Source organism: Lissotriton vulgaris, chromosome 12 (genome assembly GCF_964263255.1).
Source record: "Lissotriton vulgaris chromosome 12, aLisVul1.2, whole genome shotgun sequence".
In the NCBI taxonomy this organism is placed as follows: domain Eukaryota; kingdom Metazoa; phylum Chordata; class Amphibia; order Caudata; family Salamandridae; genus Lissotriton; species Lissotriton vulgaris.
Window position 1 is genome coordinate 141,839,137 of NC_141700.1, and position 16,784 is coordinate 141,855,920.

At 51.3% G+C, this 16,784-nt stretch overlaps 1 protein-coding gene across 1 annotated transcript in view; it reads right to left on the minus strand.

The window, feature by feature from the left end:
• KCNJ10 (potassium inwardly rectifying channel subfamily J member 10) overlaps positions 1–16,784 on the minus strand; it is a 243,038-nt gene that overhangs the window by 120,984 nt on the left and 105,270 nt on the right. The gene's annotated exons all lie outside the window — the stretch shown is intronic.

Here is a 16,784-nt window from a genome sequence, read left to right on the forward strand (position 1 = left end):
CCCTGTAAGCCACTCAAAAATAACCCTGGTGAAGTTGTTACTATTAATTCCCTGATTTAAAGTTAGAGAGAGAAATGTTCAGACATTTCATAAGCTTGTGAATTTAATGAAAAACAGATAGGTTGAATCTTTTTTTTACTTTTGCCCCATTTCCTATCAAGACCCACATATCCTGCAAGGATGTGGGGAGTTTTATACACACGTTTAAAGAGAATGAAGCTTTAAAATTCTGTTTATACTGTGAGTTTGTAAAGATATTTAGATGCACATTTGGGTACAAATAAACTTCATTTTACTACTGCTAACAACATGGAGGTACCCAGTGGTGAACGGTCACTGGCACTATCGAGAACATCATAGTGGTATTTTACTCTAAGAAGGCTGGCATCTTGTAAATATCCTCACTCACTGACTTGGTCGGTAACATGCTTCATCATCGGGGCCCACCCAAGTAGCCGAATGCCACTCAGGTGTGCTACCCGGGACACCGTGCAGGAAGGTTAGGTTTCCAGCGGGCTCATGCCGACCGACAAAACGCTCGTAGGCTGCCCCCCATGATGTCCATGACGCTATTTTAGTACTTTACATAAGTCTTTACACAGAACGCTGTAAAATAGAAAGATGCAACTGTGAGTACGCGGCAATCGCATTGGAGGGTCTGGGAAGGGTGCACCTTAGCGTGTGCAGACCTCCCGTCCCCCCTAACTTTGGTCCTGAAGAAAACCTATAATCACATAAGGTTGAAACATGTTGACCGCCTTTTAATCCACATTTTGATACTACGCGGCCAATAGTACCATGAGAAGTATCTCACTAGCTTTTTAATTGTGTTACACTGGCTCCAGAATAAATTCATTTTATGAGCACATGATGTACACCTTTTAAAACTTCACAATTCCCTTTATTTTCCACCCCCTCACTACACACTAAAAAACCAGCTCCGCTGCAATTGCAGGCGTCGTAGCACACCTGAGTGGCATTCGGCTACTTGGGTGGGCCCCGATGATGAAGCATGTCACCGACCAGGTCGGTGAGTGAAGGGTTTCTTATAAAAGAAAAGAATCCTTTTTTCTTTTTCCTTCATTCTTCTCTGTTCTAGTATTTTCTATTCTGGTGATTACTCCTTCCTTTGTTTTTTGCAAGATAATTTAGGGGTCCAAGGAGTAGATACCTAAAAATACCCTTACTCTCTCTTTGGTATAAACATCTTGTAAATATCCTCATTACCTCCATTTTGCATCAGAGAGCCCATTCACCTACACATCCAATAGCATCTTCAATTCCCTATGTCTTCTTATATTGAAAGCCAATGCTCTAAATACACATGGCAATCCCAGCACCTCCTAACAATAGAAGCATAACAATCTGAAGATCAGAAACAATTGGAGCCATACATATATATATATAAATATATATTAAAATACCTGATTAAAAATTATGTGTTGGGCAGTTTTACTGATTTGGCTTGGTTGTACGTCTTCCTGAAAACTGGCATTTGAAGAACTTATTAGCTTGTTGCTAAATACAGGGAAATTATTGTTTCTGTTACAATCTTTCTCGGATATTACCTTTTTTTCTTTAAAAAAATCTCAGAATTCCAAGGACAGAAGATTTCAGCTGCAGCTGTTGCACTACTCCTGAGCAATAACTCAGGGTAGAAGCTTGGCTTTGATCTTCAGTGGATGAGTTGTGGTCCATCAATGAATAAAGGACCATCTTTTTAGAATGACTTTCTCTACAGGTTTGGGTAATCCTTGGTTAAGCAGCTCCTGGATGGGGCTCACTTGGCCATTGACACTGTGCCGGCTGGTACTTTCAGTCTGAAACTGACTTCTATTGCCTTCCTCTGCTAATATAATCAGTGTTTTATGGCCACAATCTTTGGTTGATCAAGACCATGTGGCAGTCAGGTTTGTACCTTAGTACATCACGTGTTTAGTCTAAAGGTGTCTTCGCGACATCTTTGTCTCTCTAGTACTTAACGCCATTTTATTTTGCCAGTTTAACCTTTTTAATCGCAGCCCACAGTACTGTGTAGCACAAAGAATTTTCAGATAGAGTGTTGCCGCCTGGCATTGCCAACTGAGAGAAACAGTTTCTCATCTTGAGAAGGGCAGCTGATTGACGGCTGCGGTCAGCTTCTTGCCAAAAAGGTTGAGGTGCCCCAATTACCACTTGGCAATCGACATGCGCGCTCTCTCTCAAGTTACGCGTTGAAAACAGTATTTTTGTTTTCATAATCGAGTCTCAATCTCTATAAAATTGGGTCCAAGGGCTTAGGGGGCGTGAGAGGAGGGAAAGTTTGGGGCAGAACCGGATCAAAAAATAATCCGCTCGCATGCCACCACTTTGAGGTCTTCGGTGTGAAATCGCAAAGCCATCCTCTGGGACTCGGGGAGGGCGAGGGAGCTTGTGAAAGCATCTCACTGTTTTGGGGTGGAAGGAAGTGGACAGTGGCACCATTGTGTATCCTGCAGGAGAAGGTCTGAATGGAGCTCCAGCCACACAAAGGGGCTTTGACAAGAGGAACCTCATTAGTATGCAGAGAGAGGGACAGGCTACCTCCTCTCTCTCTCTCTCTCTCTCTCTCTCTAATGTTCTTTCTATCGCACACTCTCTCTGTTGCTGATTCGCTGCACTCTGTCATTCGATGTCGAGCATCGTGTGGTAAAAGTGTCGCGGAGAAAAAGTACGAAGCAGGAAATAAGGGCAAAAAAATAAACTACTAAATAGCTGAAACAAAAGAGAAAAAGACGGGCATGTGGAATTTATTTTAAATTATTCAATTTTATTTGCATACCAAAAATTAATTAAAGCTATCTTTGGAATATGAGACCCCAAATAAAACCCAAAAGAACAGGCACCCTTAAAGTTAGAAAAAAAAGTGGAAAAGGAGTTAGTCGTGTGTTGTTGAGCAGTTTTACTTTTTAGAGCGGTTTCACCTGGCAGCCTCCTCGCCTCTGCTGGTGCCCTGCTATGGGGCCAGCAGCGTGTGCAGTGGGATCATGAATTCCTTTCACGTCCCAAGCAGGGGACGTCAAACTCAACATTCCGGTGCCCCCGAGCACAAGCATCCATTATATGTGGCATAATGCAAAGGGAAACATGCAGAGCACAGCTATTTTACCCTCTCGAGTTCACGCGACAACAGACGATCAGAGGGAAGCCAGAGGGAACGGGCGAGTGGGGGAACTCTCCTAATTGAGGGGTCGGTAATGAGGCGTGAGGAGAGAGCGCACTTGGGCTAAGATCACTCTCGGGGCCTCATTCGACGAGGCTTTGTGGCACGGCGGAGATGGCACGGCGCCACGTGCCCGCCACGGCACCAGTACAAACGCAAGGGTGTAGCTTCTTACAAAAGGGTTGGGTGGCACTCAGGCCCCTAAATATTTTGGAGAATGTAATTCAGACCCAGAGCGATTCCTTTTCTCTTTCTACTAGATATCAGGGCGTCTCTTGACCCCAAAATGAGAATTTGCCAAAATATGAGCAACTTAGTAAATCAAGGCGGACAAGTGGCAAAACTATGTTCTTTGATGTCAAGTCACAGTAAATATGGTCTCTCCGGCGAGCGTTCTACTGCCCTGTCCGCACTGACATACTAATGTTTATTTACTAGGACACTCCATTGCGTGTATTAGGATTGAGGTACTCCCCTTATGACTGATCTCTCTGCCTCATACCTGCGATATAATCAGGGACGTAGGTTGGTCAGAAAGAAGGGGGGGTGGGGGGGCGCCATCAGATTTCCCGACCATCACGTTGGCACATATGTGTTAAAATGCATTATATGACGCATGAGAGGGGCTTAAGAGGCAGTGGAAAGGGAGAGGAATACGGATGAATAAGAGTAATAAATGAGAGAAACACAATATTTTGTCAAATAATTTTTTTTAGGTCCTTTAAACATAGATGAAAGAAAGTGTGTCTGTTTTTGTCAATGTGTGTATGCAAGAATCACAGGTGAAATCTGACAGATACCCACCATACCCGACTGAAAGCCCCTGTACCCAATTATTCATCTGAAAATGAATTTTTAGGAGAGGGGGAACTCCCCATCCCCCAACGAAGCTACGCCCCTGGATATAACGTGTAATCAAGCTGTAAACTAAAGGCATAAAATACAACCTGATTTCGAGGTTATAAAGTCTGCAGTTTCCAGAATCCCAGGCTTTGCAACCTTGAAATACGAGTCAACATGTGCAAAAGGTATTTTGCGAATTCGGAAAGTCTTTCTGGCTCGCAAAGTGCCTTTTGCGTCTCATTACAAATCGGAAAGCGCAAGGTGTGTGAAAGGGGGGTCCGCTTCCTCATTGTGATTCACAAATGTATCAATGGTTTGATACATTTGTAACCCCATGTCAAGTGTCAGATACCGACACTTGATATGGGGTGGTATCTGGTGCGCAGTGTCTGGTGGAACAGCTAATGGTGGCTACAGCCATGGCGATAGTAGATAGTGGTAACTATTATTAATTCTAGCTAATAGATGACGATGGACCTGAGCCAGCTGCCTCACTTAGAGGCTTATTATGATGTCGGGCGAAAGTACGAAAATGGGACCAATGGTCCCGACCACCTAGTTACTGTGCTACCACACACTGTGCTGTCGCATACTCCCATTTCTCTATGGAAGCTTATGCTACGGCCATAAACTCCTAGAGGCCCCCAAAGTCACCAACCGACAGCCTTTCTGTGTCTGAAAGGCCGACACGGAACGGCTGTTGGAAACTGACATCGTAATGCTGACGGCAGAAACACGGTCCTATTGGGATTATGGGCCGGTCTCCAACTGGCCGACGGGCTCCTTGAGCCCATTGGAAGCCAGCCAGAATGACCATCCGGTTCAATTCCGACCGCCTAGATTGTAATTAGGCGGTCAGCATTGAAACTGATGATGTCGGTCGGAAAGCCTCCGCATAATCGGCCCCTTGGTCAGTAACGATACCGATTAATATTTTCCATTAACTATGTACATTTGCGAGGAGCAATGTATCAAACCATTCTCAATTTACAATCATAGGATTCAAAATGTATAAAATCTTATGATAATAATTTGACCAAAAATGCAAATCTACTGCAGGAAGACTTTTATTTTCAAAAGCAGATCGTAGCTCTCAGGGGGCTTTCTTTAAAAATCAAGCATTTGCAATGAAATAGTTCTCGCATTTGTGAGAGTTTGAGCCTTTCATTTATGTGTTTTGAAAACCTGCAAGCGATGTGTATTTATTGTCCCTGCTTACCAGAAGCAAGGCTAGTAGTAATAAAAGGCGCAGTTACTGCCAGTCTTGCTTCTTGTAAGCAACTACTATAAGTACAAAGTGCGAGTTCAAGCATAAATAAATAATGTTTTTAGGGAAGGGTGGAAAAACGATGGAGGGGGGCGTCGATCAATACCGTCTTTACACAGTAGAGGTAAGATGCACAATATGCAGTACAAATTGGAGTTGAAGAGAATTATTCCACTCATTGTGGGATTCTATTTTTATCCTTAAATTGGTAGTCATTAATTGAGGAAGGGATGGATGGTCACATGGCACATGATGATGATTTAAAAAAATGAAAGCAATACAGATTGGAGAAATGCGATTGGGGCCACAGAAACGTACAATCTCCAAACCTGGATGTTGGACCCGGCCTCATGGCGTGGTCCTCTCTGATTCCTGCAACCCAAGAACTACTGATGGACCTGACCCCAGTCCACCCAGAACTGTACATGACACCTCTACCCCGGACCTGAGCCTATCCCCAGACCGCGTGTCTGCACCCGTGCACGTGACCATCGGACTCCATGTTTGGCCACTCCAGCCGGCCGGCCGCCTTCTTCCCTTTCGGCAGCCCCTGGCCACTCCAGACTGCAGCCTGGCATGCGCATCCGGCGCGCCCGGACCCGCCCGGGGGGTGAAAGACCCACCAAATACCCGAATCCAAGACTTCAATCACACCTCCGGCCCCCTTCCGAGGAACTGGTTCCCCTCACACCTCTGAACTATCCCTGGGGGCTGGTTTCGATCACACCTTTGGCCTCCTAGCGAGCTGGCTACAAACCTTGATGGGTGTCTGGGATCCCCTGGACGTACGGTCCAAAGCATCAAAGAACCAGCCGCCCAGACAATCGGCCGCCTGGCCCTCGGACCACCGGCCTCCTGCCTCTGAGGGTCCGGACATCAAAGGGCTCCTGGCCTATAAGACAGCCTGCCTCCCATCCAGCCGGCAGTTGTATCCTGGACAAGAAAGCCCTGCTGATCTGATCGCGGCTGACCTTGAGGAGAACAGACTCTGAACCACTGAGCCCTGCTGACGCTGTCGCGGCTCATCCTCGAAGCTACGGAACTGAACCACCGAGCCCTGCTGACGCTGTCGCAGCTCTTCTTCAAAGCTAAGGAACTGAACCACGAGCCCTGCTGACGCTTTCGCGGCTTCCTCTCGAAAGAGTAAGACTTGAACCATCGGAGCCCTGCTGACCTCGTCGCGGCCCACTCTTGAGAACGAGAGACTCTTGCTACCACCCAGAGCCCTGCGGACGCTGTCGCAGCTCCACCTGACTACGAGTACTATGGGGTACTCCCGATCAAGCCCTGCTGACCTCGTCGCGGCTTAAAGACCCCTCTGGTCCGGCTGGACCAGCAACGCTACCCTCACGACTACCTTGAACCGAAGTGAGTAGGACAGCAAGTACCATCGCCAGCCCCCGTACCCCCCAGTTCGAGGATTGAGAACTGTGCGCAGGGGACGCTACGTATTGGCTGGCCCTCTAAGACTGTCCCGCTTCCCCGTTCCCTTGTTTCACAAGACTTTCGCGATCCCTTGATCGCTGTGTATTTTACTTTAATAAAGATCATACTTTATAAAGATTCACGGTGTGGTGTTCGTTCGTAAGTGTGGTGTGTCGACAGTGTGTACGATCAGTCCTCCCCGGCGAGGACCATCCCTCGATAAGACTCGGCAGGAATTGTGGGAGAGGAGGGTCTCGGGTGGTTAGGAGAGCAGTCTTGACCCCTGGGGTCACCCCCTTCCAACACTGGAGAAAGCCCTAAAAATAGTAGAGAAGGCAGAGTAGTTTTTTTTCTGCTCGTATTGTTCACACACCTGGACCGCAGAGTCATGTAGCTTCCAATCTAAACAAAGTCTCTCCTTGTTTATTTTGCAACTTGTATTCTGTGCACTAATAGAAGTGGGCGTGATAAATATACTTTGTTTTGGGGTACAGAAACGCGCAATCTGTTGATTACCCATCTGGAGCGAAACACAAGCCATCAAAAGAATTACATAATTAATTTAACTTGACACCACGAGCCACGAGACGAATACACTGCTCTCCCAAGTCTAATTGAAAATAAATCCAGTTCAGTATTATTATGAAATAAAGAGAAGGAAACACTTAAACACGGATGCATTATATCTTGTTTTAATTATCAAGTGAATGGAAAGCGCCTGTTAGAGGAGGTTGTTTGCATGGTGAGTTTTTTGGTGGTATTAATAATCAGTCTGGGCTGATTTTAAATCATTTGCAGGGCCTGTGCTCTATAGTCCGCTCCCCTTTCAGAGACCGCGCCTCTTCCATTGTCTGGCGGAGTGCTGATTGGCCTGGACGCTGACCTAGAGGTGTTGTCATCATTTGGGAAGCCCATTCATCTGTCTACTTGGGCACTTAAATCCGCATTTTATTAGGGGCCGGGAGATTGCTCCATTTTCCCCCTTGTTCACTAGTTTGAATTTGCAGCGCGCCATGCAGGGCTTTCACTTTAAGAACAGCTTCCGCCCCACACAGTGAATGGGACAGGCAGCTATTGTGAAAGTGAAAGGGCGCATGGCTCGCTGCAAATTCAAACAAGCGTCCGCCATTGCCCAATTCAGCATCCCGCAAGTGCTGTGTAGGGTGGCAGCCATTATAAAAAAAACAAGCGCTAGCTTCGGCAGTGGTGTCCGCTTTTTTGTATTTGCAGCAGGCCTTGCGCGCTTTCATTTTAAGAACAGCTGCCACCCCATACAGCACTTGCGGGACATGTGTGCTGTGTGAAAGCTAGCATGGCACGCTGCAAATACAAATAAGCGGCAACCCACGAGTGCTGTGTGGGCTGCATTTCAAATAAGCGGCACGCATTATTAAAGTGAAAGCACGCATGGCGCACTGCTGCAAATACAAACAAGAAGGGTGCCATTGCTTTGGCTTTGTCGTGCCTGCTTCAGCAAGACTTGAATTAATTAAATAATACTTCTTACCTGTTAATGAAAGCTAGAGTGTAGGGATACATGTAGGAGGGGCTGTCCTTATGGGAGATAACAACAGAAGACAGAGAGATACTAAGGAGGGACAACTAAGCCTATTGACAAATCAAAACCCTTTAATAGCAAAGGACAGGAAGAGAAGCCAATTAATAAGGTAGGCAGAAAATAAGTGGAGCGAAAAGTCCATCCCTGAATACAGCATGTCTCGAAGAGGCAGCACAAGCACTGTCTAGGCGAGACCTAGAAAATGTCATCATGCAGGGAATTTGAAAGCTGTGCTGGAGGACTGCTTCCCCTGCATCCCCCATCTCTGTGATAACAGCCATGCACAGAGGATCACAAAATGCCCACGGCTTCATTGATGTCAACGAGGCAGGAGCTTTTGTGATGTGACTGGTTGGTACAAAGTCATAAAATGAAGTCAGGGTCACAAAATACACCAATTTAATCGCGAGATATGCTTTGAAAATCAAGTCCTAGATTTGTTTTTAGGCTTGGTCGTGACCTCAAGCATCAATAGCCTCACCAGGGTCTGTATCTGCGATAGGGGGCACTTTCCGTGTGTTCACCACTACGCACCTTTAATGGGTGCACTAGGCAAAGAGCATGTCACAATGAATGTGCTGTCCCTATGCAGTCACAAACTTGTGCATGCCATAGGGGAAGCACATTAGTGAAGATGGATTGGCTGTTCACACCAGTCCAACTTTCACTGCACAGGCTGGACTGCTTTACAAAGGGGTACAGACTTCCTGTGCTCATTTCCCTTGAGCCATGCCTCCACACAAATAAGGGTAGGCCCGACTGAGAGGTGGTGTCATCTATATTAAAATTACGGCTGCGGTCTGTAATAACCAATTGCCCATTGGATGCTGATGCTGATGCACCCCAGGGCACTTAAGATAATATGGCGCCATTTATTCCCATTCCTGCACTAGATGTCAGCCAATTGGTTTGTTTTGATAGGGCTGATACTCCTGTTTTACTCAGCTGGTCATCCCGATGTGCCTAGGTTACAAAACTGGTAACCCTCTTCTGTCAGTCCTTGCCTTTCATGTTATGCTGTTACGGTATACAGATTTGTAGAGTGTACTATTATCCGGGAAGCTATTGAGACGATGAGCAGTTGTGAGTCTATTCAAACCTGGGGTCTAATGTGACTACTCAAAAAGCCAGGTATTTTGCTTCATGTGAAATTCATGAAGTGAATAGGAAGTTCTTAAGTGTAGCAGCAGGCCGTTCCATGCTTTAGTAGCGATGTAGGAGAAGGCTCGACTGTGATGTGTGCAAGGAGTGCGGACGAGCAGAGGTGTCTAGCAGATTTATAAAAGCAAATGCAATTGCTGAATTATGCTGGGTGAGTGGTATGTAGTCCCTTGAAAGTGTGTCCGATACGAGTATTAAGTGTGGTTGTTTGTCTATGTGGAGCCAGTGAAGATCCTTCAGGTGAGGTTTCATGTGAGTGCGGTGTGGGAGGTGAAGAGTGATTCTGGACACCGAGTTCTGAATGGTCTGCAGCCTCCTGATGAGTTTTTTGTTGATCATGGCATTGAGAGGGTTGCCATATTCCAGCTTGCTTGTGACGAGGGAATGCTTGATGGTGCTCTGAGTGCTAATTAGAAGCCATTTGAAAATCTTTCCCAGCATCTTCAGGTACTGAAGTATGAGGTGGTGACAGCGTTGACTTGGGCATTCATGCTGCGTTTGCTGTTGACAATGATCCTGAGGTTATTCACGGGGGTGGTGTGGATGGGTGTCAGTCCCAATTCTTTTGGCCACCAGTCAAAGTCCCGCTGTAGAGTGCTCTTCCTGAAGATCATGAAGTCTTGTCAGTGTTCAGCCATAGACAGCTGGTCTTTGTCCATTGGGTGATTTCAATCAGGCAGTCATTGAACTTGATCCGGGCACTGGGCATCTTATCCATGAGGAGAGAATGAGTTGTATGTTGTTGGCCCAGGGGAGGATGTTGATGCTAGCTTCAGTGATCATGTATGGGTTGAAGAGAGTCTGCCTTAAGTCCTTGTGAAATAATGCAGATGAGGTCACGGACGTCCCAGATCTATGGGGCCGTTCTGACTGACTGAGTCCTTCCTGTCAGAAAGTCTTGTAGACTTTGAATGAGGATTGGGCGGTAGACCCTGTCAAATGCTGCGGAGTCGTCCAGGAGGATGAGGGCTGATGTATCTCCTCTGTTGGACCCGGCCTCGTGGCGTGGTCCTCGCTGATCTCCGCAGCTCCGGATCTACGGGTGGAACTGATTCCCGTCCACCCAGAACTGTACATGACCCTCCTACCCCGGACCTGAGACGATCCCCAGACCGCGTGCCTGCACCCGTGCACGTGACCATCAGACTCCATGTTTGGCCACCCCGGCCGGCCGGCCGCCTTCTTTCCTTTCGGCAGCCCTGGCCTCTCCTGGCTGCAGCTGAGCCTGCGCGTCCGGCGCGCCCAGATCTACCCGGGGGGTGAACGACTCACCAAGTACCCGAAACCAAGACTTCCATCACACCCAGTTCCGAGGAACTGGTTTCCCTCACACCTCTGAACTATCCCTGGGGGCTGGTTTCGATTGCACCTTGGGCCTCCTAGTGAGCTGGCTCCAGGCCCTGATGGGCGTCTGGGATTCCCTGGACGCATGGTCCAAAGCATCAAAGAACCAACCGCCCAGACGATCAGGCGCCTGGTCCTCGGACCTCCGGCCTCCTGCCTATGAGGGTCCGGACATCAAAAAGCTCGACGACTATAAGACAGCCTGCCTTCCATCTAATCGGCAGTTGTATCTTGGACAAGAAAGCCCTGCTGATCTGATCGCGGCTGACTTTGAGGAGAACAGACTCTGACTCACCGAGCCCTGCTGATGTCGTCGCGGCTCATCCTAGAACCTACGGAACGGAACCATCGAAGCCCTGCTGACGCTGTCGCGGCCCCCTCTCAAAGCGCAAGACCTGAACCATCGGAGCCCTGCTGACGCTGTCGCGGCTCCCTCTCGAAGCACAAGACCTGAACATCGGAGCCCTGCTGACGCTGTCGCGGCTCCACCTGCTTACGAGTACGACGGAGTATTCCTGACCAAGCCCTGCTGACCTCGTCGCGGCTTGACGAACTCTCTGGTCCGGCTGGACCATCGACGCTACCTTCACAATCATCTGGAACCAGAAGTGAGTAGGACAGCAAGTCCCATCGCCAGCCCCCGTACCCCCCAGTTTGAGGATTGAGAACTGTGCGCAGGGTGCGTGGCGTGCCAGCTGGCCTCCTAAGACTGTCCCGCTTCCCCGATCCCTCGATACGAGACTTGCGCGATCCCTCGATCGCTGTGTATTGCTCCCTACTTTAATCTTGATAAAGTCTTTTCTGATAAAGAATCACGGTGTGGTGTCCGTTCATAAGTGTGGTGTGTGGACAGTGTGTACGATCAGTCCTCCCCGGCGGGGACTCCCCCCCTCGATAAGACTCGGCAGTAATTGTGGGAGAGGAGGTTCCAGGTGGTTAGGAGAGTCCTCTTGACCCCTGGGGTCACCGCCTTCCAACATTGGTGGCAGCGACGCGATACGAACCTACGTCTGAAGATCGTACCACTGACACACTACCTGAACCCACACGCAGCAAACGCACAAGAAAAGAGCAACAATGACGACTACAGAATCTGGTGTAAAAACAACCTTCGACAAGGACCTCCTTGAAGATTACACACATAGAGAGCTGAAGCAGTTCTGCAAAGAACTGAGTATCCCGAGTACTGGACTAAGCACCAAGGATGATTTCCAGAAAGCGCTAACCGCTTGGGTAGAGTCCGGAGCACCTCTTCCCCCGATCGAAGACGAGGGAGGAAGACCACAGACCGAACCCGGTACACCGACCGGTGAGAGAGTCCAGCAACCGTCCCGGAGCCCAGCAACCAGGAGAGAGCGGTCATCGGAGGAGATGGCCGATTGAGAACGTGACCGAAGCCATGAGCTTGAACTGGCGCGCCTCAAATTGGAGGGCGAACTCAAACTCGCAGAAAAGAAGTTGGCGGTGGAGCAGTTGCGGCTTCAGGGAGAACTAGAGGAGAAGAAGCTCCAGAGGGAGCATGAAGGACGGAAACTTCAGCTCGAGCACGAGCGCAGCCTCAAAGAAATCGAATTGAAAGCCAGAAAAGAAGCAGCCGGATCACCGGGCCTTGGGGAGCAGGTGGTCCCCAAAGAAACGAAGGTACATATCCCCAAGGACGTTGTAAAGGAATTTTACAAAGGAGACGACATCCAGCAATGGTTCAAAGCATACGAGGTGGCCATGTCCGCTCACCGGGTCCCGGAGAAGGACTGGGGGGCCGGCCTATGGAGCCGCTTCCTCAGCGAGGGGAGAGACACCCTGCTGGACCTACCGACGGCACACATGAACGCCTACCCACACATGAAAGACGCTCTCTTTTTCCGCTACGGCCTAACACCAGAAATGTATCGCCAGCGGTTTAGGGAGTGCAAGAAGATTCCTGGCACCACATGCGTGGACTATGTGAACTACTACACCCGGGCCCTAGATGGGTGGATCAAGGGCAGCAATGTGACCACCTTCGAGGGCCTAGTCGACCTAGTGGCTTACGAGCACCTGTCCGCAAATTGCTTTGTGGAACTAAGACAGCATCTCCTGGACAGCAAGCTCGCCAACCCACGGAAACTGGCTGTGGAAGCCGATCGATGGGTGGCCACCCGAGTTCAGAAGGCGCCCGGGGGAGACCCCCCACGGAACGACCAAGGATCTTCCCGCCAGCGAGGTGGGGGAGGTCGGGGCAAGCAGCAAAGTTCCCAGTCAGGGCCTCAGCGTAGTCCCCCCAGAAACCAGACCACGCGCTCTCCTCCCGCGACGAGAGCCGCCCCGAGTGCAGGACCCCCGGGGCTACGCCCCAGCTCCACGTGCTTCAAGTGTCAGCAACCCGGGCACTATGCCGGTGACCCCCGATGTCCCCTGACCCCGAAATCCACTCCCACTGGGCCCTCCACTAGACAGATATCCTCAGTAGCCTTAGAAGAGATGGGGATAGAAGAACAGGGGGAGTGGGAACCCGCAGCCATGGTCCTAGCCTCCCTGGGGAATAGTGAGATGATCCCCGGAGATTATCTGCCCGACAACACCGAAAAGTACCACCAAACAGTGAAGGTTAACGGGCGCAGCATAGGAGCCCTTCGGGATACAGGAGCCAGCATCACGTCTGTTAGGTACACGCTAGTTCCTGAGTCCATGATCATCCCCCACACCTCCTGTCGGGTGATAGCAGCCGATAATTCTGTCCGCACCTGCAGGATAGCCCAGGTCCCGTTTGAGTGGGAGGGGGTCTCGGGCGATCTGCGGGTCGCAGTTCGCACGGACATGCCTGTAGACTGCCTCCTGGGGAATGACCTAGAGAGTTCCCAGTGGAAAGAGGTAGAGAGAAGGACCCATTTAGCCATGTTAGGACTGCCCCAATGGGCCTGTGTGAGCACCCGGGTCATGACCGCCAGAATGCCCAACCCCGAGAACGAAGAGCCTGAGTTCCCCAGTTCAGCCCCTGATGTCCCCGAGGGCGGCGAGCACCCTACGGTCCTTGACCAGCCCTCCCTCGAAGAAAACGCATCCGACGAAGGTCCCCTCGGACCAGATGTCGAACCAGTCCCGACACGAGCAGATCTCCCCGAGTTGGCCCAGTGGCGCCAAGAGGGAGGACCGTCCCGAGAGGAATTCTGCCAAGAGCAGACCTCCTGCCCTGCCCTAGAGGGGCTCCGGCGACAGGCCGCAGCCCAGGCCGCTGGAGACCAGTCCGGCTCCCATTACCTTTACTGGGAAAACGGCCTACTGTACAGTGAACAGAAGACCGCCGAACTAGGGTCAGCCCGTGTGCTGGTGGTACCCCTACGTTTCCGCGGGCTCCTCCTCAACCTGGCCCACGATGTGCCCCTGGCAGGGCATCTGGGCCAAGATAAGACCTTCCAACGACTAGTGACCCATTTCTACTGGCCCCACATGCGGGCTGATGTGGAACACCACTGCAAGTCCTGCCCCACTTGTCAGGCTAGCGGCAAAAGCGGAGGCAAGCGCAAGGCTCCCCTCCAGCCCTTTCCAGTTGTCAGTACCCCCTTTGAGAGGGTGGGGATCGACATCGTCGGACCTCTGGACCCCCGGACCTCCTTAGGCCACCGGTTCATTCTGGTTCTGGTCGATCACGCCACCCGATACCCCGAAGCCATCCCCCTCCGGACCGTGACGGCCCCAGTCATGGGCCGGGCCCTCATGGGGATCTTCTCCCGGGTGGGATTCCCCTGAGAAGTGGTAAGCGATCGAGGCACGAACTTCATATCCCGGTACATGAAGTCCCTCTGGCAACAGTGTGGGGTGTCCTACCGGTTCACCACCCCCTACCATCCCCAGGGCAACGGCCTGGTTGAGCGGTTCAACCGCACCCTGAAAGGGATGATCATGGGTCTTGAGGAGCCCTTGCGACGCAAGTGGGACGTCCTCCTACCCTGCCTCCTGTTCGCCTACCGAGAGGTACCCCAGAAATCCTTGGGGTTTAGCCCTTTCGAGCTGCTCTATGGGCACCCCGTCCGGGGTCCCCTCAGCCTGGTCAAGGAAGGCTGGGAGGCAGCCCCCCCGAGCACACCCCTGACGTATTCTCCTACGTCCTGGCCCTCTGGAACCAGATGCGGACGTTTCGCGAACTGGCCGAGGCCAACCTGGAAGCCAGCCAAGAGGAGATGAAACGCTGGTACGACCAGAATGCCACTCTGGTCGAGTTTCAACCAGGCCAACAGGTTTGGGTCATGTCCCCAGTGGAACCTTGTGCCTTGCAGGACAAGTGGACTGGACCTTTTAAGGTGATAGAGCACAAGAGCCAGGTCACCTACCTCGTTGATACGAAATCAGCCAGGAACGCCCTGAAAGTGTTACACGTAAACCGGCTCAAACCCCATTTTTTGCGGTCTGAGTTGGGATTACTCCTTGCCACCGACGACGGAGAGGAAGAGGAAACGGACCCTCTACCCGATCTCCTGTGTGCAAAGGATCAAGATGGCTCCGTAGAGGGAGTGAGTCTCTCCTCCTCCCTCACCCCCTTGCAGCGTGAGGAATGTCGCCACTTGCTGGGACAATTCTCAGACCTCTTCTCCCTCAATCCCGGTGTCACCAATTGGTGCGTCCACGACGTGGACACCGGGGACAGCCCTCCGGTACGGCACAGAGCCTACCGGGTCCCGGACCGAGTCCGAGCCTGCATCAAGGCTGAGGTCGACAAAATGTTGGACCTAGGAGTGGTGGAAGCCTCCGACAGCCCATGGGCTAGCCCCGTGGTCCTGGTTCCGAAGGCGGCCGCCCCCGGCACCGTTCCTGAGCTGAGGTTCTACGTCGACTACCGCGGACTCAACGCAGTCACCCGAACCGACGCACACCCCATCCCCCGAGCCGATGAACTGATTGACCGCCTAGGGTCGGCTCAGTACCTCAGTACCTTCGATCTCACCAGTGGCTACTGGCAGATCGGCCTCACGGAGAGGGCCCAAGAAAGGTCTGCTTTCTCCACTCCGGATGGCCATTTCCACTTCTGAGTCATGCCCTTCGGCATGAAAAACGCCCCCGCCACCTTCCAGCGACTGGTCAATCAGGTCCTGGCTGGGTTGGAAAGTTTCAGTGCAGCCTACCTAGACGACATTGCGGTGTTCAGTGCTCACTGGCCCAAGCACCTGCACCACCTCTGGGAGGTGTTGGACGCCCTGCTCACCATTAAAGCTAGTAAATGCCAAATAGGACAAAGTTCAGTGGTATACCTAGGGCATCAAGTTGGCAGCGGCCTCGTGGCCCCCCTCCAACCCAAGATAGACGCGATCAATGCCTCGGAGACCCCCACGACCCAGACCGAGGTGCGGGCTTTCCTAGGGCTCACAAGGTACTACCGCAGATTCATCAAGGGGTACGGGAGTATTGTAGGCCCCCTCACCGAGATGACAGCCAAGGCCAACCCCAAGAAGGTTATCTGGACCCCCGCCTGTCAGAAGGCCTTCGAAGAATTGAAAGAGGCCATGTGCACCGCTCCAGTCCTACAGGCCCCTGACTACTTCCGAGAGTTCGTGGTTCAGACCGACGCCTCCGAGCATGGCATCGGGGCCGTGCTCTCCCAAGTGGACGACAAGGGGATGGATCATCCGGTAGCCTTTATCAGCCGGAGGCTACTACCCCGGGAGCAGAGATGGAGCACCATCGAGCGAGAGGCCTTCGCAGTAGTCTGGGCCTTGAAGAAACTGAGGCCCTACCTGTTCGGGACCCACTTCCGGGTCCAGACCGACCACCGTCCTCTCCGGTGGCTCATGCAAATGAGAGGAGAGAACCCTAAACCGCTACGCTGGTCCATCTCCCTCCAAGGAATGGATTTTACTGTGGAACACAGGCCTGGTGCCGACCACGCCAACGCCGACGGCCTGTCCCGCTTCTTCCGCCTCAGCGAAGAGAACCCCCAAGAGGATGGGTAGTTCTCCTCATCTTTCAGCTGGAGGGGACGCATGTTGGACCCGGCCTCGTGGCGTGGTCCTCGCTGATCTCCGCAGCTCCAGATC